The 22,152-nt window shown below is 42.0% G+C and overlaps 1 protein-coding gene across 4 annotated transcripts in view; it reads right to left on the reverse strand.

The window, feature by feature from the left end:
- Positions 1-19,830, reverse strand: part of SPTB (spectrin beta, erythrocytic) — a 125,166-nt gene extending 105,336 nt beyond the window's left edge. For 2 of the 4 annotated variants that reach the window (XM_077122712.1, XM_077122715.1), the window contains exon 1: positions 19,731-19,830. The gene's annotated coding sequence lies outside the window, so the exon portion shown is untranslated. Of the gene's footprint in view, positions 1-18,905; positions 19,157-19,730 lie in introns of those variants that run through there. The other 2 variants (XM_077122713.1, XM_077122714.1) reach the window with 2 other exon arrangements.
- Between the last annotated feature and the right edge of the window lie 2,322 nt (positions 19,831-22,152).

The following is a 22,152-nucleotide window of genomic DNA, read 5'->3' on the forward strand; positions in this document are numbered from 1 at the left end:
TTGTTTGATGGACACTTGTGTTGCTTCCATCTTTCGGCAATTGTGAACAATACCACTATGAACATCAGCGTGAAACTATTTGTTCAGTTCCTCACTTCCAAATTTATGATACATGCCTAGAAGTGGGACTGCCAGTTCATAGAATTCTATACCTAACCTTCAGAGGAACTGCCAAACACTCTTCCACAGTGGCTGCACCGTTGTACATTCCCACCAGCAATGAATGAGTGTTCTTATTTCTCCACATCCTCTCCAACATGTGCAATTTTCTGTTTTGTTTTGTTTTTTAATAGTAGCCATTCTAGTGGGTACGAAATTGCATTTCATTGTGGTTTTGATTTGCATTTCCCTAATGGATAATGAAATTGAGCATCTTTTCACATACTGTTTTTGGCCATTTGTATATCTCTTTTCTGAGAATGTCAATTCAAGTCTTTTGTCCATTTTTAAGTTGGGTTGTTTGTCTTTTTGTTGTTAAGCTGAAGGATTTCTTTACATATTCTAGATATTAAACCCTTATTGGATCTGTGGTTTCCAAATATTTTCTCCCATTGTGTAAGTTGTCATTTTATTTTCATAATAAAACCCTCTGATGAAAAACTTTAAATTTTGATGGGGTCCCATTTATCATTTTTTTTCTTTTGTTGCCTGTGCTTGGGGTGTAAAGTCTATGAAACAATTGTCTGACACAACTGGAATATGCTTCCCTACATTCTCTTCTAGTAGTTTGATAGTTCTATTTCTTAAATTTAGGTGTTTGATCCATTTTGAGTTGATTTTTGTATGTTGTGAGGCAGGAGTCCACCTTCACTCTTTTGCAAATGGAGAGCATGTTTTCCTGGTACCATTTGTTGAAGAGACTATTCTTTTCCAAATGAGTGGTCTTTGCCCTTGTCAAAAATTAGTGAGCTGTAATGTGAGGGTTTATTTCTGAACTCTCACTTCTATTCCATTGGTCTAAATGTCTGTCCTTGTGCCAGTACCATGCTGTTTTGATTACTGTGGTTTTGTAATAAGTTTTAAGATTGGGAAGTATGAGTTCTCCAACTTTGTTCTTTTTCAACATGGCTTTGGCTATTTGGGGTCCCCATAGCCTTTCATATAAATTTGATGACTGGTTTTTCCATTTCTGCAAAGAAGGTTATTGGAATTTTGATTGGGATTATGTTAAATCTGTAAATCTCTTTGGGTAGAATTGATATCTTAACAATATTTAGTCTTCTAATCCATGAACAAGGAATGTCCCTCCATTTATTTAGGCCTTCTTTGACTTTCTTTAGTAATGTTTTGGAGTTTTCTGTGTACAAGTCCTTCAAATCCTGAATTAGACTTATTCCTAGATATTTGATTCTTTTAGTTGCTATTGCAAATGGAACAATGGAACAATTTTGAGCGAAGTATATAGGTCTGTATATGCAGAAAGATGATTTTTATGTCATTATAAGTAAAACAATGTAAACTATTAACTAGTATGTATAATATAAACAATTGTTTGTAAAAATAAATAGCAACCTATATTTTATTAGGATATGTATAAAAATTTGGCATATGCATAAAATTACAATCAATGATTATCTAGGGGATAAGGAAGGTAGATGATAAGGAACTCACATTATGTGGTCTGTAGTTTCCGCAATATTTTATTTTATTAAAATTTTTATTACATTTGTAATCAGAAAGAATAAATGAAAAACAGTTTAAGTTTCTCTGCAAAAAACATGACTAAAAAATCTAGTCTCCCACTGCAAAGGTAAAATTGCCTAAAACTTAAAAGAAGACAGATACTTCCCACCCCATAAAATACTTTAAATTTTTAAATCTAAGAGAAATACAGAAATATGGACCTTATCCTTGGGCTCTGCTTTTTCCAAAAACAGACCTTTTAGCAAAAAGCCCTCTTGTTCATTAATATTGTTGGGCAAGAAGGAAATCGTCCAGTGACATGAACCAAGCAAAGAAAGTGCATTCACACCCAGAGAGCTTTCAGGAAACAAGATCCTCTCTTATCACCATCAACTAGGAGACTCATCTTTCACCAATTCATTGAATAAGACCCTTTGTTTCCCCTAAAGGCTCAGCATACATTCTTTCCTTGCTTCTACAGAATGTCCAAGTACCCCAGAATTTGGCACTGAGAGGCACAAGTAAAAACTTACTTGTCCACACTTTCAGGAGAACCAGGACCTGAGACAGAGGGCACTGAGAAAGGGGAGGAGCTCCCAGGTAGACACAAAAGGATGAATGCAAAGAATGTCCGCTCTATACTTTAAAACATAAATATATATCACATGTCCTGTTTCACATATCTTATATATCCAATGGAACATTAAAAAAAGAAAAGGAAAGGGCAGGCCACGGTGGCTCAGCAGGCAAGAATGCTCGCCTGCCATGCCAGAGGACCCGGGTTCGATTCCCAGTGCCTGCCCATATAAAAAAAGAAAAGGAAAGGAGGGGTTTCCCTCCATGTGTTGTTAGGGCAGGTGCAATCACTCAGTCATCAGCTGACATATACACATTGACGGGTCTTTGGAGCCCGGCACTATTCCAGGCACCAAACAAGCCCTTAAGGAGCTTATAGTCAACTTGCAGCCTCATGCAAGTGTGAACCTATTATGGCACCTTGAAGGTAGTTGGAGCTCTGCAAATGCTTACTAAATTACAAAGTTCATCCGTTGAAGGAATAGGGATGATAGTGCTGATTGGCTGCCCTACCACTGCATGCTTTGCAGCCTCCCAGAGCCTGTCTTCACCCCTGGCGGCCTCCTTACCTAGACTTCCTTTCCAAGGAAAACCATGTTTTCCACCACACCTGTGTCAAACTATCCTTTTCCACCAAACTCTCACAGAAAAGAAGTTTGCATTCACTGACATCTTCTCACCAAGGCTTCACTCTTTAATTCCTGTTAAACTAAAATTGCTGTCTGGAGGGTTATTTGAGACTCTTTCAAAGTTAATGGCCTCCTCTCATCCCTTTCCAGTGTGATCGCTCTCCAGCTCCAGACACATCACCCATCCTTTTCTTGCAATTGGATTTACATGGCTTTGGAGTCTCCTGGTTCTTTTTCCTTGCTGATTACATTGCAATCACATTCCCTAGATCCTCTTCCTTTAACCATCCTTTAAAGGTAGGAATCATCCAAAGTTAATTCTTTTACTGTTCTTTTCTTCTCTCCTTCCTATGCTGACTGAGAACTTTTGGATCAACACTCCCAGCCCCGCCCCTCCCAGGCTCCAGATTTGCTACCGCAGCTCCACAAAAACATGCTGCTGTCGATGTTTAAGGAGTACAGAATGTTCGATAAGGTTGACTGTAAAGGTTCAGAAATGGATAGCACAATACTGTGTGATGGTGGCACAGTACTATAAGTGTAACTAACAAAGGGAGTGTGAGTATGGTTGAAAGAGGAAGACCAGAGTCCTGTATGTCACCAGAAGGAAAGCCAGAGGATAAAAACTGGGACTATGTAACTTACCAAAATCTAGAATGGACAGTGATGGTGGTTAATTGTATAAATATAAGAAAGTTCTTATAAGAACTAGAACAAACGTATGTCACTATTACAAGGTGTTAATAATAGGGTGGTATATGGGGAAAACACAATTAATATAAACTGAGGTCAATAGCTAACAGTAACATTACAATATTCTTGCATTAATTATAGCAAAAGCATTATACCAAAGCTAAATGTCAATAACAGGGGGATATAAGGGTTTGGGGAATTTTTTCTTCAGAAGAAATGAGAAAGTTCTCATATTAACTGTAGCGGTGAATGCATAACTATGTCGTTATACCAAGAGCCATTGTTTGTACAATTAGGATGGATTGAATGGCATGTGAATAAAACTGTTTTAAAAAATAATAATGGGGGGAAGGGGTATGGGATATTTGGGGGGTGCTTTTGAATTTTTATTTCTTGTTTTGAAGTAGTGGAAATGTTCGAAAATTCATTGTGGTGATGAATGGACAATGGTAGTGTGCTACTGTGTCACTGATTGTATACTTTGGATGGATTATATGGTATGCGACTATATTTCAATAAAATTGCATTTATTAAATAAAAAACAAACATGCTGCTGAAACTTCCTACTTAATGTGAACTACACTTTATTTGTAACTTCTTCCCACCCACCAAAGCTGATCCTTCTTTTAAGATTTAAATCTCAGTAAATGAGCAACACCAACCTCTCAGATATTTGGGCTAGAAAACTCTAAGTCATATTCAGCAGCTCACTTCTGCTCACTTCAGTGCCATTGAGCACAATGCAACTGCAAGTTTTTCAATGACCAACAAAAATGCTTTAAAACTTGAAAAAAGATTGACTGGCTCCAATGTACAAAATTAGGGCTGCAAAATCAATGTGAAGAAGAATTCCAAAATCCTTTGAAATGTTTTTGTGACAGCAAAATGTATCCCATATTTAATATGGGATAGTGGCACATTTTAATGTTTGAACCTATATGTAGTGGGGCCTACAAACATCTATAACGGGTCCTGCCTCAAACAGAAAGACCTGATCCTTTGGTGTCTCAAAATCTCCTGTGTTCACTTTCTCCCTTCCATTTCCACTTCCCTCATTTAGACCTTGAGCCCTTCCCTATATTCTACGGTGTGCCCTAAAACACAGTCCATAACAAACACATCAATCTTCTGCCCAAAAATGCTGATGAGTCTCCCAGGATCTGCATGATCAACTGTAAGCTCTTTACCTGACATTCAAGACCTTCTACAATCTCCCCCCAACCTCCCTTTAAGGACCTTTGCTCTCTATCTCCTCCCACTCAACCTCTGCCACAGCCCTAACAGACTCATTCTGTCTGACATGCCCCCTGTTTGCACACTGCCTGCCTTTGGACAGAAGGAATGACCTCCTTCCTATAACACTAGTGGGAACTTGTTTCAAGGGCCAGTAGAGATGGCAGCTCCTCAGCCATCCCTGCCTTACTTTGGTCCCCAGCCTAAACAAACCATAGCATCCTGGGTCCCTTGGAGCATTTGTGTCTAGTGTCACGACAGCACATGCATCACTCCAACTTGTTACGGTTAGTTTTATGTGTATCTATCTATTCCTTCTATGAGACCATAAGCCTCTCAAGGGCAGAAATGTGTCTTAGTCAATCATCTCTATGTTTTCCACAGGGCCTAGCACATAACAGACCATGACGTGTCCTGCAAAGCAGCCACTTCTTGTCTCCACCTCTCTGCAGCGTTTCTGTCTCTGCTTCCGTGCCTACCCGGTCCTCTATTTCATTGCTGTGCAAGCAGTGGATTCTTAACAGGTCTAAACCAACACAATTTGGAAGCTCTGAAGAACACTTTGCTCTGAACCCACCATAACCATTCTTCCTTGTGTCCTAGATTTCAGGGGCTGAGAGAGAGCCTAGGCTTGGGGGTCAAGCCGATGTGAGTTCAAATCTGGAGTCCTGCTCTTAATCGACGGTGTGACCTTAGGCAAACTTGGCTTGAGCAGCCTCAGCCTCCTTACCAGAAAAATAAGAATGATCCTATCAAACTCAGAGGACTGCTGTGAGGATTAAATGAGTTAAGGCATTCACAGCCTCTAGCAGGCACTTGGCATATGACAGGAGCCACAAATAAGGAACAGTGGCAAACAAGCAGAATCTCAGAATCTTCAAACCATCTGGGTCACCTTGCCTTGTCAGAACTCATCACCCCTCATGGATGCTCACGCTAAATAAATATTTTACATCAGCATCATGAGGACAGGACTTAAATTCCATGGTGCTGCTTATAATTTTGAAAGTCATCATGGAGGAATAGGAGTGTAAGATATTATAAAATATATATTTTATAATATATATATATATTATATAGCTGTAAAACTTAAAAAGATCAATCTCTAAGCCCTAATATAGAAAGATGTCCAAGATATTTCAATTAGTGAAAAGAGCAAGTTACAGTACAGTATGAAAAATAAACATATGTACATATACATATATATGTGTGGAGAAAGAGACATATACTTACACACATACATATACAAACACATATACATATTTACATGTATATATATTCATACGGGTGTAGAAAATCTCTAGAGGGCTATACAAGAAATTGCTAATAGTGGTTAACTCCAATTCTGGGTATGCCACTTATACTCTTCTTTACTGTTTTGAATTATTTTTACCATAAGTTGGTATTCATTTTATAAATTAAAAAAATTTGTTTTAAAAAAGTGCACAGGGTGGGCCACGGTGGCTCAGGAGGCAGAGTTCTTGCCTGCCATGCCGGAGACCTGGGTTCAATTTCCACTGTCTGCCCAATTAAAAAAAAAAAAGTTGTACGAGAAGTATGGGAAAAGGAGGCAGGAAGAAAGAGAAGGAGAGAGGGACAGACCACGGATAGGAGACATGGATTCCATTTAGAGTCCTGCAACTAACTAGCTTTGCAAACTCAAGCAAAACATCTCCCCTCTGCAGAGATCCTCCTTACAGGTAAAATAAGGGAGCTGACCCTGCTGCCGTTCTGAAAAGATTTCAGAAGTGATTAGATGATGTCCGCAAGGTGCCTCAAGTACATTTTATCCATATAACACGTATTTTTTGATGAATTTTTATTTTAAAAAAAGAAAAAGTTTTTTAAAAAGGAAAATACATACACTTTCATTTTGACCTTCTTCAGGTTCCAAAGAGAAAACAGTCACACCATTTTACAGACAGAGAAACCAAGTATAGACTCATAAAGATCATTTGCCAAACAAATTCATGGTTCAACAGACTTCGCTGTTTGCAAAGAGTTATGACTGCCAGGAATTTTATAGCTCCCAATTCATTCTGTGCCTCTTCTGCAGAAGATGCACAAGGCTTATGAAAAACAAGCAGAAGGCACTCTTTGCTGGTGGAAACAGAGTGAGATGTAAAGTGACTTTGCCTGGAACAGAGCATAAACAAAGCTCACTCCCAGCACATTTAGGAAGTAAGTACTGAACCCTTGGGATCAACTCTGCATCCCTCCCCCACCTGGACTGAAAGCTTCACCTTGAAGATGCATTTCACTGCAGTCATTTTCTGAGCGGTTTCTGGGTCAGAAGCAGTGAGAGCAGCTTAACCACGCCTGCCGATTGAGTTGCTACATTGAGGGCACCGTACTGAGTTACTGGCTCGACTACACACAGAGCTCACCCAGCACCGCAGCAAGAAGTACAGGGCTGGACTGGACCTGTCGAGTATTTTTCCAGTCTCCTGGGCAAAGTGACTTCATACAGTCCTAAAATGCAAACAGCCTGGCTTGTCCTCCCAAGTATGGGTCTCTGTCTTGCCAAAGGCATTAACTTCCCTCCCCAAAACACTTCGTTTTGAATCTCTATGGTACCTCACTCCCTACATTTATAAACAGTTCCCATTCAGCTCACACTTTCACATACAGGGGGACTCCTCAGCTTCACACTTTATGCCAAATGTTTGGGCATAAAGAGTTCCCAACAGTTGCAAAAAGCAGGTACAGAATGCATGCAGCCACTTTGCTAAGAAAGCTAGGGTATGATCTGTGAACCCCATTAGCAATAGCCTAGATTTTTAAGAGACAAAGAAGAGAGCAGAGCATAGCTAAAACACAAAAAAAGCAAATCATTCCTGAAAATGGGAAGGATTATTTACCCAAAAAGAATGAAGCTGGGCCACTGGCAATAGTCATTCTACTGGTGACCTTTGCTATGGCACCTTGTAATTCTTGACACAGGATGAGGAACACTCATGTCCATGGCATTCTAGAGCTTCTAGAGACTTTCATTAGTTGGGCCCACTCTCACTGTCACCTCTGGATCAAGTCTGCTGATGGCTGTTTGATTATCATTGGCCTCATTATAATGGGCTTTTCGGTGTCTTAGCTGAGTCCCTTTTTTTTAATCTGTCTAGCCTGCAGGCCCTACTCACAAGACCTAATTTTGTCCCTGCTCCTCTTTATCCCAAGCGCATTTTTCCAAGTCCTCCTGAGGTCTTTCTCTTCATCAGTTCAGCCAGACCCCTTCCACATATTTATAAAGGATTTCCACTCATCACCTCTGGAAACTAAATACCATTCCTAGCAATCAATGGGCACAGAACAAGACAAAATAAGAGAGCGGCTGGATTGCAGTGGGAGTGTGTCCATGACAGAGAGTTTTGTTGAACGAAACAAAACACGCTCAAAGGCCTGAGCAAGCAGCATTCTGACGAGCCCAGGCGCTAGTGAAACTCACTTTTTTGACTGGGCAAGGGAGAAACAAGGGCAGAAAAAACAAACCAATAAATTCTACACTATTTCACAAGGTAGTTTCTACTTTGACTTGCCTTAAGGAGAAACAAACCGAAAAACAAAAAAAGAATAAATGGACCAAGGAAAAACAAAACCTCTGTGCAGGAATTTGTGGTCATTTTTCTGAAATATTTGTCTTGACTCTTTACCATTATAAAACACATCTTGTATATCCATCTGAAACACCCACTCCAAGAGCCTTTCATAGCTGCATTCGGAGGGTCAGCCTCAAACATTTGCGGAAAAATGAGGTGGGAGTAACTGTAATTCTGGATGAATAACTAAATTTTTCTAGCAACGGGCATATTCTGATGATGTAGATGAACATCAGCTGTTACTTTTCCCTCTGATAAAGGGAAAGCAGTTGGGGAAGACAGGTGCAGGAAGATGGCAGCTCCAACTCAGGTCCAAAGCACTCCTCTTCCTCCCCATCCCCGTACCCCACCCCATTAATAGTCTTCCATTAACCCTGCTTCATAAACTTCTACAGCTCAAGCAGTTTTGATTTATTTACAGTGCTCAATATCCTTGAGACCTCCCTCTATCATCCAATTCGATCAGCATTTGCTGAGCACCACACTTGGAGCCAGACATTTATGGTGAAGTGGACACCAGAGCCCCAGCGGACACCGAGGTCACCCTTTCTTCAAGGAGCTCATCATCTATGAGTGTCAAACCTATACGTGACCAAGCAGGCTACCATGGAAAAAATAACAGCTTAGGAGCTCTGAATAGAGTGTGTGTGTCATCCTCGGTTGGGGGGTAGGAGAAGGAAAGAAGGTTTGGGAAAGCTTCAAGGGAAATCACACTTGAATGGGGACTTAAGGGATATGTGTGTAAGAGATTATGGCTGAGGAAAGGAGAAAAGGCATTCCAGGCAGAAAAATACAGTAGAAGCATGAAAACTCACCACAAATTTAGGAAAGTACTCAATGTGGGGTAAAGGAACAGAGAATGAGGCTGTGAAGGGATGTCAGACTGTGAAGGTCTCTGACTGCTTGTTTACACTTTATTTGGGGGCAATGGGGAACCATGGAAGGTTTTAAAGCCGAGGAATGACCCAGTCAGACTTATTCTTTAAAAGTAATTCTGAGGACAGGGTATAGGATGAATTTTCTAGAGAGGTAGACACTGAAGTCCTGAAAGCCAATTATTCTAATAAAAGATAAAATTGTGACAGTGGGCATTGAGAATAGAAAACTAATGAGAAACTTTTAGAGGAAAAAATGACAGAAACTGGCAGCCACCTGAATGCGAAAAGAAGAAAACCTGAAAAAGCTGCTGAGACTCTTCGTTGTGAGGGATAGTGACAACATTAACCTGGCTAATGCTCTCAGCCTAGCTAAGAAAAAACCGCGGAAAAGCAGGTTTGGGGGTGAAGGAGGGAACTGAGTGTGCCATCGGAACACGGTGAGTTCGAGACGCCTTGGAACAAGCAGATGAAGAGAGCTGGTAGACTGCTGAAAGCAGGTGTGGGCTGAGGAAGGCAGTTAGGCTAGACATAAAGATAGAGATGCATAAAATGAAATAAAATAACAAGAAAAAAAAGACAGAGATGCATTGGCCCCCAATGACTGAAAGCAGGGAGAGGGCAAGGAACAGCAACAAGAAGAAGAGGTAAGAAGTAGTGATAAGCAAACTAGGTGGAGAAAAAGGAGAGCCTAGGTCCCGGAAGCCAAGAGAGGGCACAGTTTCAAAGCATAGAGTGGTTAATCACATCAGATATTGCAGAGAGGTCAGGGAGAAGCTGGTCTAGAGGGAGGCCCTCACATTTGACAATAACTCAGACTGTTTCTAAAGCAGTTTTAACACAGCGGAAAGGGACGACGCCTATAACTGCGGGTATATTGTATAGTACTGATTAGCATCTTCATCTTCAGATGTCAAAGAATCATGTTGGAAGTAACGGTCAGAACATAATTAATTTCATTTTTTTAAAAGTTAATAAAGGGGATCTGGCCTATCAGTTTAAGTCATTGCAAATATAAAGCAACGCATAAGGTATGCAATTAATTACATCTCTAACTTCAGGCCATTAAAGATGCATAGTAAAACAAACAAACAAACAAAAACCTCTTAGAATTAAGAACCATAGAATGATACCCTTCTCCCCAAATAGGGGTAGGCACAGTGGATCAAAGCAAGAACTCTGAAATAGACACCGGTGGGTCCAAACCTAACTTTGACCTTACAGGATGTGTAATCCTGTGTAAGCAAACTTTTCTGAGCCTGATTTTTTCATCTGTCAAATTAGAATAGTAAAAGACTAGGGATGGTATTAAATAAGAAATACATATAAATCCACCAGCATAATACCTGGCACGTAAGTTCTCAATAAATGTTAATTTATTATTATCATAAATTATTATAACAGTGGTTTGCTTCCAAGTTAAGATACGTATATATATAGAAAGAGATAGATATAGATATATATAAACTCAGTTATATGCAATTTCAAGGAGTCATTCTTTAAACTTCTAACCAACAAATATTTCTGAGCCATGTTTGCAGCATGGCGCTCAGTGCCGGGAATTTTAAAAAACTGTAAGACCCAAGTCCCGGTCACAGGAAATTTGGTCTAGTGATGTAGAAGGCAAGTTGATAATTATGAATCAAAATGATCCACCCTGTAACAAAGAAATAAGAAAGGCTCTGCAGAAATACAAAAGAAGATGCACTCAGTTTTTACCCCCAAGAGGTGTGGGTGAGGGACTGACAGGCAAGGCTTTGGCGATGAGGCACAATATAGGCATTACAAGGAAATATGCACAGAAATTTATAAGGATGATAAAACCCCATGAAAAAAAAAATGTCAAGGAAAGTGGAAGTTCTTTACCCAAGGGCAAACAGCAGGAGCAAAGGAGTTGGAGGCAACCCAAACTCCTGTCATCCAGCTAAAGGAGGCTTTTTGGCTGAAATACCTCATCACATAATATTTACACCCTTCCCCACCTGAATTTGGGCTACATGCTCTACACAGCAAATTAAACATTTCCTGCCTGTCCTCTAAAAGTTTGCAATCTAAATATAGGCAAACTAATATATCACAATTTCAAGACCTTTGACAACAAACTATCCCCCAAAGAGAATGTTCTCAAATAAACACGTTTCAAGTTCAATTTGGCCCCAAAGGGAAAGACTTTAATAACTGTTTGCCCTTTCCTTTGGAGACATTAACTACCAGGAGGAAATATTAAGATTGCGTGGGGGATGTGTCCATTGAAGAGCTGCTCTTCATCCTTTAGGGGTAGATGACAACACTTTCTTTCTGACCCTAGATGCAATGCCATTTGAAGAGGTGACGCGAACATGACACCAGGCACTTTAGAAAATTCTTTATCTGAAGGAGTAGTGCCCAGTTAACAATTCCTGGGAATGGACACCTTTGTAACCGGTTAAGAAGGCTTTGGTGGCAACCATCTTATGACAATTCTTAATTAATAAAATCCCCGTGTACTGGCCATCACCCCATGAGGGGATAGATGTTCATTGGCGCATTCCAAAAACTAATTGAATTTCTCTGTGCAAAAGCCTTAGGCAGAGGTTTATGTAAGATCCAAGATGTAATTCATATATCAGTTCTTCCCCTTAAAAGCTTACTGTCTAGTTGAGCAAATAATATACGGACACAAGAATAATTAATAATAAAAGAAGGCCGGAATTATGTTCAACTACGTGTTACATGTAACCAGCTCTTTAATGAGTTTGGAGGAGGAGATTATTATGGGCTGGAGGGTCTCAGGAGATTTCAAACCTTGAACTTGGTACTGATGGAAACTACTCCAAATCTGGGAGAAATGTTCAGAATTCAGTTAAGTAGAAGCAGACAAACCGAATTCAAGGAGAGGATTTTTGATGGGAAGTGGTGAGAGATTAGGTAGAAAAAGATATTAGAACCAGATTGCAATGGCTCTTAAAAATCAATTCTATGAATTTGGTTTCTACCTGTACCAAGAAGAGGTTTCTGAGAAGAGATGTTCTATGATGAATATAGTGTTTTTGGGGCAGGATAGTTTGGAGATGGATAACTGAATCGATAGAAAGCTGGATCCTGAGCCACTTAACGAATATACCTGATGGCCACTGAATCACAAAAAATGAAACATACATTTGCTAGGCTAAAACTGTCTTTAAAATATGTCAGGTCATATACTTATATGTGCATGGAATTTTTCTTGAAAGATACAAAGGAAACTTAACAGTGGTAACTTTCTAAAAGTAGAACTTTAGGTAGGGGGAGGAAGGCATTTATTTTTCACTGTATATCCTTGTATAAGAAGTGAATATACTTTTTAATTACAGGCAAAAATTCATTTCATAATTTAAAAAAATTAACATGACAACCATAAAATGTCAAAACATGTTTGGATTTTAGCCAGCTATTTCAAAAACATTTCTCACTATAACATGAAGTCTATTTTTATCTTGTTTAACATATCTTAATCTCTGTCACACAGTGGAGATGCTGTGAGAATGAATGAAAATTAATAGAACAATGCACACAAAATTAACTGCCCATCTAAGGCTTTACTTCAAAACAAACAGATGTCATAAATCACCCACAATAAAACACCTTCTTTTGGGTGTATTTAAATGAAAAGTCTGTCTAAGTCTATTCCAAATCAACTCTTTAATGAAAAGAAAAATTAAAAAAAATAATAACTCACAACATACGTGACAAGATACATCCCCATCTCATTAAATGGCTCTTTCATTCTTCCAGTTGCTTATGCCAAAAACAAGTGAGTCATCCTTGCTCTCTCATCCTCTCTGTTCAAATCCCATCAACTCTACCTGCAGTATGTACCTAGAATCCAACTGCTTCTCACCAACCCCCACCGTCACTCTGATCCATCATCTCTCACCTGGACTTCCTTTCAACTACCTACTTTGCCTCTTGCCCCCCACAATCAATCCCCTACAGAACAGCCAGAAAGAGCCTTTCACGATGCAAATCTGAACAACTCACTCCCCTGGCTGCAACTTCCAGGAGCGTCCTAGCACACTTGGGGTAAAATCCAAAGTCCTCGCAGGGCTGCCAAGCCCTGCATAATCCAGACATCATTTCCTCTTCAACGTTACCTACCCTCCCCTTGCTCCCTCCATGCCAGTCACACTGGCTTCCTTGTCCAAGCCCAGTTGTGGCCCCCACCTCCGGGCCTCCCCATTCTGCCTCTTCCCTCAACATCTGACTCCATTCTGGTCTCTGTTCACATGAAACTTCATCAGAGTCCTTTCTCAAACGTCTTCTCTCTTTTCCTTTACATTGCATTATTTTCCTTCATTGTACCAGTAATCATGATATTTATTCATCTATTATTTGTTGTTGTTTAGTGCCTTTCTCTCCCCACTAAAAGGTGGGCTCCATGATGCCAAAATTTGTTTGCCATGTTTATCGCTATGTCTCCTGGGCCTAGACTAATCAATAAATGAGAGCTAATCAATATTTGTTGAACACTGAGATAAGAATTAAGACACTCAAGATCACTGGACAGAGAAGAGGTTTTTGAAGCCAAAGCAAGACAGTACATAATACTGTTCAGTAAATTTAGGGTAAGGGGGTGAAAAAGCCAAAACTTCAACTGGCAGGCATATCAGCCCCTCATTTATCTATGACATGCTGCTGGGAACCCATGAGCACGTGTGGCATCAGGCATTGCCACATCATATTGTGTACACCCTGGAGGGTCCATCCATGAGTTTCTGTGGCTATACTAAACAGTAAATTCTGAAACAAGTGCCCCCTCCCATCTCTTCAGAACAAGTGAACTTAGGCTGAAAGTTCTGCTGAAGAAAGGACACAATTACTGTCTCAACCAGAAATCCAGACCATTCAATGATTCCATTGAAGGAGAGGCTCTGAAAAAGCCCCCAGCCTTGGAATTAAGATACAGGGTTGAAGTTAGGTTCTGCTACAAATGATGGAGGAAACCTGGGCAAGTCGTTTTATGTTTCTCATCCTGTTTCCTTAGCTTCAAAGCAGGAAGAATGAAATCTTCCCTCCTGCTTCTTCATGTGTTCATTGTGAGAAAACTTGAGATGTATTCTAGAGCTGGTTTCTAATTCACACTCTCTTCACTGCCTCAAGTGAGCTATGTCTAAACAGACACTCGATTAGCTCCCTCCCCTGCTTGAAAACTGTCATGGGTTACAACTTTGAACCTCCAATGGTTCAAACTTCTTCACAAACTGAACCCAAACCATCTTCCTGGCCACCTCTCCTACCCTTTCCTGGGATCTGTTTCACACTCCAGCTACATGGGTCTAACCTAATCATGTTCTATGGCATACCTGTGCCAGGCACCATGCCTGGTCCACCCTATCACCCCTTCTTCCACTAGGGAAATCCTAGGTACTCCCAGCCTGAAATAGACACTCCCTCCTGTTGCTTTTTCTCAGAAGATGCCTTTGTTATAGATATCCCATTGAATCAGCTCTTGTTTTCATTTTCATTTACTCCACCAGACCAGAGGACTTCCCTTTGATTACTTTTTATATTCTGTACCATGTTAGTGTAAGGCACACAGTAGGTGCACACAATAGGTACACCTTTTTGAATGTTTCTTAAATGGCTCTTCCGGGCCTTTCCAGCTCTAGCCCTCTATGACTTAAGGCTCAGAATCAGCCAAGAAGAAGGACTTCTTATTTTTCCATCCCTGAGGACATATGCCAAAAGGTGATGCTGATTGACCTTCCCTAGTGGCCTTCTGGCAGCAAGCAGGAATTCAGCAGAGGGACAGATGAGTCTATAGACCACTTTCCAGTCCTCTTAAGTTACGTCTTTAAAGGAGGCTTTGTTTTATTTGAAGTGCTATGAACCCGCAAATCAGACACCCATGCTTAAGTTGGGCACAAATGGAAATAATTTTCAACTTATTCATTTTCAGGATTATCCAGGCTTCTACTTCTTTTCATGACAGTAGAAGATCCTGACTTGACTATAATTCAAAGCAATTATTGTTCCTTAGCTGTTGAGGTGCCTGCCCTGTTATTCTTTTAAAAAAATATCCTGGTTAATCTAAGCCCCATTCAATGCAAAAAATTTTTTCTAGCCCTGTACCTTTACACTGACTAAATTTATAGCATTCATATAAAAGAAAGGAAGCCCTGCTTTTGCCCCCACTGCTCACATGATATATGTCTGAGTTTTAATTGCCCTTGTAATTATACCCTAGGCCAGGTCTGCACAGGTGTAGTGTGGAAGTAAAACATGATGGCAAAGCCTGAGAAGGCCTCACTGAGGTAAGAAAGAAGACACTTTATAATATTTTCTGCAAGCAGGAGAAGGAAAGAGAAAAATGAAAGGTGGTCTGGGAACATCATAAGCTAGCCAGACAACTCATCGAGGAAACATTTTCTGTGTATGACTGACTGCCTCTAAGACTGTGTGAGCCGGAAGGCTAGGAATCCCCTGGTGGTTTGATATTCAACTAAGGCTGGCTGAAAATGGAAGGAACTTGGATCACTTGTCTGTGAATTAAGAAATAAGCACAGCAACAAAGGGAGACATGCTACGACATTTTGTAAATATTTACCAGGGGGAGTTGACTATTCAGTGAGTGGAGCCAGATCTGAGAGTGAATTCTCCTTCCTACCTCCCATATCCTTTCTTGATCACCATCTCCATCTCCAAAACCAGGCAACCTTTACCTCTTCGATTTATCAGAGGAAAGAAGCCTTTTGGTAATAAACCGAGCAAATGTTATATTGGATGATTCTGGTACACAGACCACTGCATTTACTTTCTCCCCAGATTTCTTACCTAAAATAGAAGAATAACCAAAGATCCATCTGTAAAAGACAACAACTGAGTCAATACAAACTGCTTTTAAGATAACATGTTCCTTTCCAAAGTAATTTTTTGCTTGTAATATTTGTATGGTTTCAGAATCCAATATACATGAACATTCCTGCCAGTACTCATTATAAAATCCAATTTCCCATCAGCCCACATAGCACATTTTTTTCACTCTTGATCTTCTCAAGTCAGTTGGTAAATGTTGACCTGTAGAATTGGAATTATTTTTTTTTAAAGCATTATGGATAATGAAGAAATGCATTTTATATCATTTTAAACATCTTAGTGGTCAAGCTTCCTATCTTTTAAGTTCCTAGACAGAAAGTTAAATTTTGTGTTTCCTTTTGATATTTGAAACCAAGTTCAAGGGCAATTTGGTGATTGGGTTTAAATTAAAGTAAGTATCCTTCAGTTTCAATAATTCTCTAAAGTTCTTTCCCTCTCCTTCAGAAATGCTATGTAATTATTTGCCTTAAGATTTATACTGTTTCAAGATAGTCATGCATATCTATCATATAAAAATATAAACATCTCTCTATAGATCATGTAAAAATGTACACATTTGTATACCTAACAAGCAATGGAGAGATTGTGGAACAGACAATTTAGAGTTTAATAATCACTAATGTCTTCTCTCCTGCTTGCTCCAACAGCTTTAAAAAAAAAAAAAACAGATTTCACTAAGAACAAAGTATTGGATTTAAAATCACAATCTCCCAAAAAGGAACTTCAGTGGTTTGATTAGGTAAAACCTTAGGAAACAAACCTGACAATGGCTTTGAGAGAGACAGAAAAGAAATGGGCTAGAACGATAAAAGGTATAGAAGGCATATACCATAGCTGCGCATAAAAGACCAGATAAATTGTAGTTAGGTCTTACCTATAAGCAAAGGAAAGGCAGGACTCAGTGACCTCCAAGGTCCCTTCCAACTTCAACTGCATCTGTCTCATGAATTTTTTATAGTCATTCTCTATCCTATCACACTGTCCCTATGCATCATCAAGCCCTTCTGGCCACTTCCAGGATTGAAAGGAAAATCTGTTTTCAAAAGAAAAAAAAACCTATGCTTTGACTACTGCCAAAATTGCAGTACTGTCATTGAAACAATGACCTGGACATAATGGGCATGACTAAAAACCTCTGAGCAAATAAATGTGCAAGACCGTCTTCAGTCAATGTTTTTTAAGTTTCTCTGATACAAGCAGTACTATTACCCGAGTTCTCAGGAATGAAAGAACGTGAAACTAATAGACAAATCTATAACCAAATCTTTCCAACGTGGACTCCTACATTCCCTATCAAATGTCTAACTTCCATTCACCTTGGTTTTGAGAGGCTGGAACCAAATATCTGAGTTTGAATCCTCGGCCCCAACTCTCATTAGCTTTGTGACGTTAGACAAGTTATTTCATCTCCCTGAATCTGTTTTCACACCTGTAAAATGCAGACACTATGCGCTCTTTTTTTGCAGTTACGGTGACAATTAAGTAGGATGATAAAAAGAAAATTCTGAGCATCCATTATTCATTCGGCAAAGACTGGTATCCACTACCAGCCAAGCCCTGACTGAGCAAAACGCTGGTACATAAAAGATAGAATAAATGAAAATTATTTATTTTTTCATTAGAATAACAATGAAAATTATTGTTATCAAAATCAGTCTGTTGCCATAACTGGCAGAACTGTCAGACTTTGACTTTATTTCAAAATGTTGTTTCATTCACACCTAGTGTGTCTAACATAGCCATTTTTATTTTGTCAAATATGATCTCAACTGGGACTCTCCCTTCCGCCATACCTTTTACTATTCCAAGAGCTAATCATCCTGCAGGTATTTTGCTAGAGAACACCTTCAGTTCACTTGGAAGAAGGAATGACCAGAGCAAAAGGTGGTATCCCAGCTCTGTGCTGGGCAAGCTCCTCAAGAAAACTTGATATGCCTGTTGCTACAAGGCCTGTCCTGGATGCCTGGGAGTTTTTGGGTGCTTTCAATTCCATGTGCAGACTCTGAAGTCTCCCAAGATCTTGGGATTATGTGACTGGTTCGTTCTCTAATCATTGCAACTGGGCCATTTGATAATGCTAAAGCCAATAGCTAAGGGATCTATAGGCCACATTTTCATAATGTCAGTTTTTTATCTTTTAACTGTGTTTTACTCCAGACTTTGATAAAATTCTATAGAAAGGACCCACTTCTGGGATCCAGTTGGTTTCAAGGCTGGCAGGCTTGTCCACAATAAAAGCTTAATATTCTTTTTCCTAGCTAGCCTGCAGACCACGAAACTACAAGACGCTGAGTTAGGTGCTGGGCATTCAATACACATCAACAAGCATTCCACACTTATAAAGAAGTTTTCAAAGGCCACCTGAAACCCGAAGCTCATAGCAAAAGAGTAAAATTCTGATCCTGGATCATAGGGCAGGGCCAAGGAGGGAAGTCTGCAAAACAGTACATAACCATCTTTGAAGCTGGGTGTGGGACAGCAAGCAGTTTAGGAGTATGTAAAATTTTTTACTTGTAGATTCCTCTCATTCAGGAGCTTGAGTCATTTAGAAATCGATCGTGACTACATAAAGGCATGGATTTTGCATGGCTGCCTCCTACCTGGTGATGACAGCCCCCCTTCTCCCCACAGGAGCCCCTCAGCATAACAGTGCTATCAATATATTCCCACCCTCAACCTCAACATAAAATCTGATGAACCTAAAATTAAAATATACAAAAACAAAAAACAGTGGCTTCTTTTCATTTTTCTTCAGCGAGTTAAGCGTGTTATTATTAACTCCTGGCACCTCTAATTGTTCACTGAAAACAGTGGTTTGGATATTAATAGGCTATAAATCAAGGCCCTACCTGAAGCTCGTTGCCGAGGTAACAGTACTCTAGCCCACAGCTTCTTCCCCGCCCTGGGAAGTCTGGGTGAGTTGGTGGGAGTTGGAGACTCTTTCAAAGCTGCTATTTCTCCCACTTTCTGCAATGTCTCAGGGTCAAGTTAGAGAACGAGGAACCGGTGAGGCAAGTGAGGGGTAGAGCGAACTGTAGCAACTTGGAGGAGGAGCTTAACTCCTCTAAAGAGAGCGGAGGTCCTTGGAGTATGGCTTGGGGCCCTTCGATCTCCTCTCCTCGGTCTGCACCGGGTCACACTAGTTCGGAGGCCAAGCCCCCTCGGCTGCTCCGCCTCGCCCCGTCCTCCCCTGACCCGGAGCTGGGAGGCCCCGGCAGCGCGCGGCCAAGTTCCCCAGAAGAGGATCTGAGCGGCCCCAAGGCTGAGAGACTGGGCTGAGGGAGGCAGAGGGGACAGCGCGGAGGTCCGGCAGGCTCCAGGCAGACCCCTCTAAGCCCCCATACCAGAGCCTCCGAGAAGGCCGCCCAGGACCAAGTCGCCCCCACTCTCCGCCCTCCCTGCGCCCCCGGGCGTTTCCAGGATCCGACTCTCCAAAGCCAGCGCCCAGATCTCCAGGCGCCCCCGAAGCCAGCGCGGGTTCCTGCGCCCCGCGGTGTAGGTTGCCGCAGCCACCCAGGCCTCCTGCGCCCCTCACCCTCACGCGCCGGGCACCCCAGACTCGATCCCTACCCAGTCCCCCGGGCCCCGCGCGTCCTCTGTGCTCGCCACGCTTGCTTCAGCCTCGCGCACCCGCACCCAGCCCCCTCGGGTCGCCGGGCCCTCCCGGGACTCACCTGCGATCGGGCCGAAGTGGCGGCCACCCCGAGCCCGGGGGCGGAGGCGGCGGCGCAGCGGGAGGAGAGCGGCGCGGGGCTCCTGGCACAGCGGCCGCCGGGCGCCTGGTGCTGCCGTGCCGCGGACCCGCCCAGAGATATAAATAACATTATCTGAGGAGGGACATTCCTGCCGGGGGACATCGCTGCTGCCGGGACCAGATAGTCCCGCGGCGGGGGCGGGGAGGCGGGGCCGCAACCTCCCGCAGCGCCGCGGCCCAGCCCCCTTCTCCCTCTGCCATCCCGCACCTGCCAATCAGCCCCGGAGCCCGCCGGGCACCTGCTGGGCCTCCGCCCGCCTGGGTGCGCTGGCCTCCGCCTCCCGGCCTGCCGAATGGGCCCGGAGCTGTAGCAGCTCGAGGTGCCCTCAGTGGCCCCATCCTGGTTCACCTATCCCAACCCCGCGCCACCCCGAGGCCCTGCAGCGGGAAAAGGATTTCACTGCAGCTCCGGGCCTAATTCGTGCACCCGGAGCGGCGATCCTGCCGGGAAAATGAACATTCCAGCCCTTCCTGCCATGCGTCCCCGCTGTATACAGTCCAGTTTTTAAAATACCGTGTTAAAAGACTCTTAGGGCGTGGGGTGGGCGGGAGGGCGCCCGGGCTTGGGAGGCACAGAATTGTTTCAGGGGTGATGTGTTGGAAAGCGCGTTCCTAGGAGGACTTCTTTCCATAGGCGGAAAGAGCAGGAGCTGGGAGGGCAAGGGGGTGGGCACGGGCCCGGTGGCCTCTGCGGGCTGAGAATTGCTGATTCTGTCTGGAAGCCTGGGGTAGACAGAACCCATGGGGTAAGGCTGGAGGTGCGCAGACTGCAATCCCACGGCGCTCGCACATTGTAGGGACGGTAATCAACAGGCAAGCTGCCACACCAGCGCACCAACAGCTCCTGGCCGGCGGGGATGGCGTGGGGAGCCAGGCTTACTCACTGCAGGCCTGGGGAAATGGGATGGGAGGGCGGAGATGGGGAGTGGGAGTGGAGGAATTAGGGGAACAGGGCAGAAGAAACTCTAGAACCGATGTGCCAAAAAGGGAAGGCCCCTCCAAGTCCAAGTCCGAGAGAGAGACAGAGAGACAGAGACAGAGAGAGAGAGACAGAGAGACAGAGAGAGAGAGAGAGAGAGAGAGAGAGAGAGAGAGAGAGAGAGAGAGAGAGAGAGAGAGAGAGAGAGAGAGAGAGAGAGAGAGTCAAAGAACATGGGCAGTTTGCAGGGCAGAACATTTTCTTGACTTTTTGCCAATACAAGGTCATTGCTCCAAACAGGTTGGTGGTGCGCCTTGCTGTAGCTTTCATCTCTTCTCTTCTCTCCACCCGCTGTCCCTGGGACGATTTCTCACCAGTCATCAGCCCAGGTAATGTCAGGTAATAGGGAGATGGCAGTAGAGATTAAGAACGCATAGATGCAGAAAGGAACTTTAATTTTGAGGCTGCCTGGTATTAACACCGAAACAGTCTCACTCCTGAGTTGGTTGCTTGGGAGTATAATTATGCTGTTTTCCAGGATTCATCAGGAACAGGGTGTTTAATTGCCAGATGTGGGTGTTTAGTTTATATATTGGAAGTATGCAGAGATATTTCACTTCCTGATGCAGTCAGTACTTGAGAGTGGCCATTCAGATACTGGGCTGTGAGGCAAACTCCACAGGTGTTACAAAGCCACAGGACTCTCTCCATTTCTTCACTCCTTTCGTTTGGGTCCTTGTTACAACTTGGTTTTCCATGAGACACTATTACCATGGGGAAGATGAGACAAGAATATTCATGGCCATCCACTGGGTTAGCAGTGATCTCCCTTTCATCCCACATCTCTGGGCTTAATAATTCATTTATTTATTACTGAGTCAGAAACAGACAGCTCTTTTCTATTTAAAAAATTATTTAAGGACCAAAGTCTGGCAAGGAAGACTAACAACGAAAAAAGTCGACTTCAAAAGCTGAGATTGTCATATATCAAGTAGAAATCCTTGATCTATTTTTGAGAGGAAAAAAATGAGGGATATTATGTATTTATGTCTTTTTTTAAACCTTGTATGAATAAACTTATTAAATAAATGCATGATTTCTTGGAATTTCAGATCTGCAGCTCCGTAAGTATGTACTACAGGAAACAGGTCATTCCTTAGCTATAAGTTTATGGCACCGAACTGAACAGTGGCACACATTTTTTTTTCTTTGTAACCATAAAATTTATAATTTATAACATAAGAAAAAATTAATATGATGAAATCTCCAAATCAGTGGACAGATTACCCCAAGATTTTGCAAACTAGCTCAGCTGCTTTAGTTATCTCCAATCTTTAGTTATTTAGTTAGCTTTAGTAGTTGAAAGCTAAACAATTTAATACAACCTCATTTGCTACAAAGTCGGTTATCCTGACAGTATCCC

Source organism: Tamandua tetradactyla, chromosome 12 (assembly GCF_023851605.1).
Source record: "Tamandua tetradactyla isolate mTamTet1 chromosome 12, mTamTet1.pri, whole genome shotgun sequence".
Classification (NCBI taxonomy): Eukaryota; Metazoa; Chordata; class Mammalia; order Pilosa; family Myrmecophagidae; genus Tamandua; species Tamandua tetradactyla.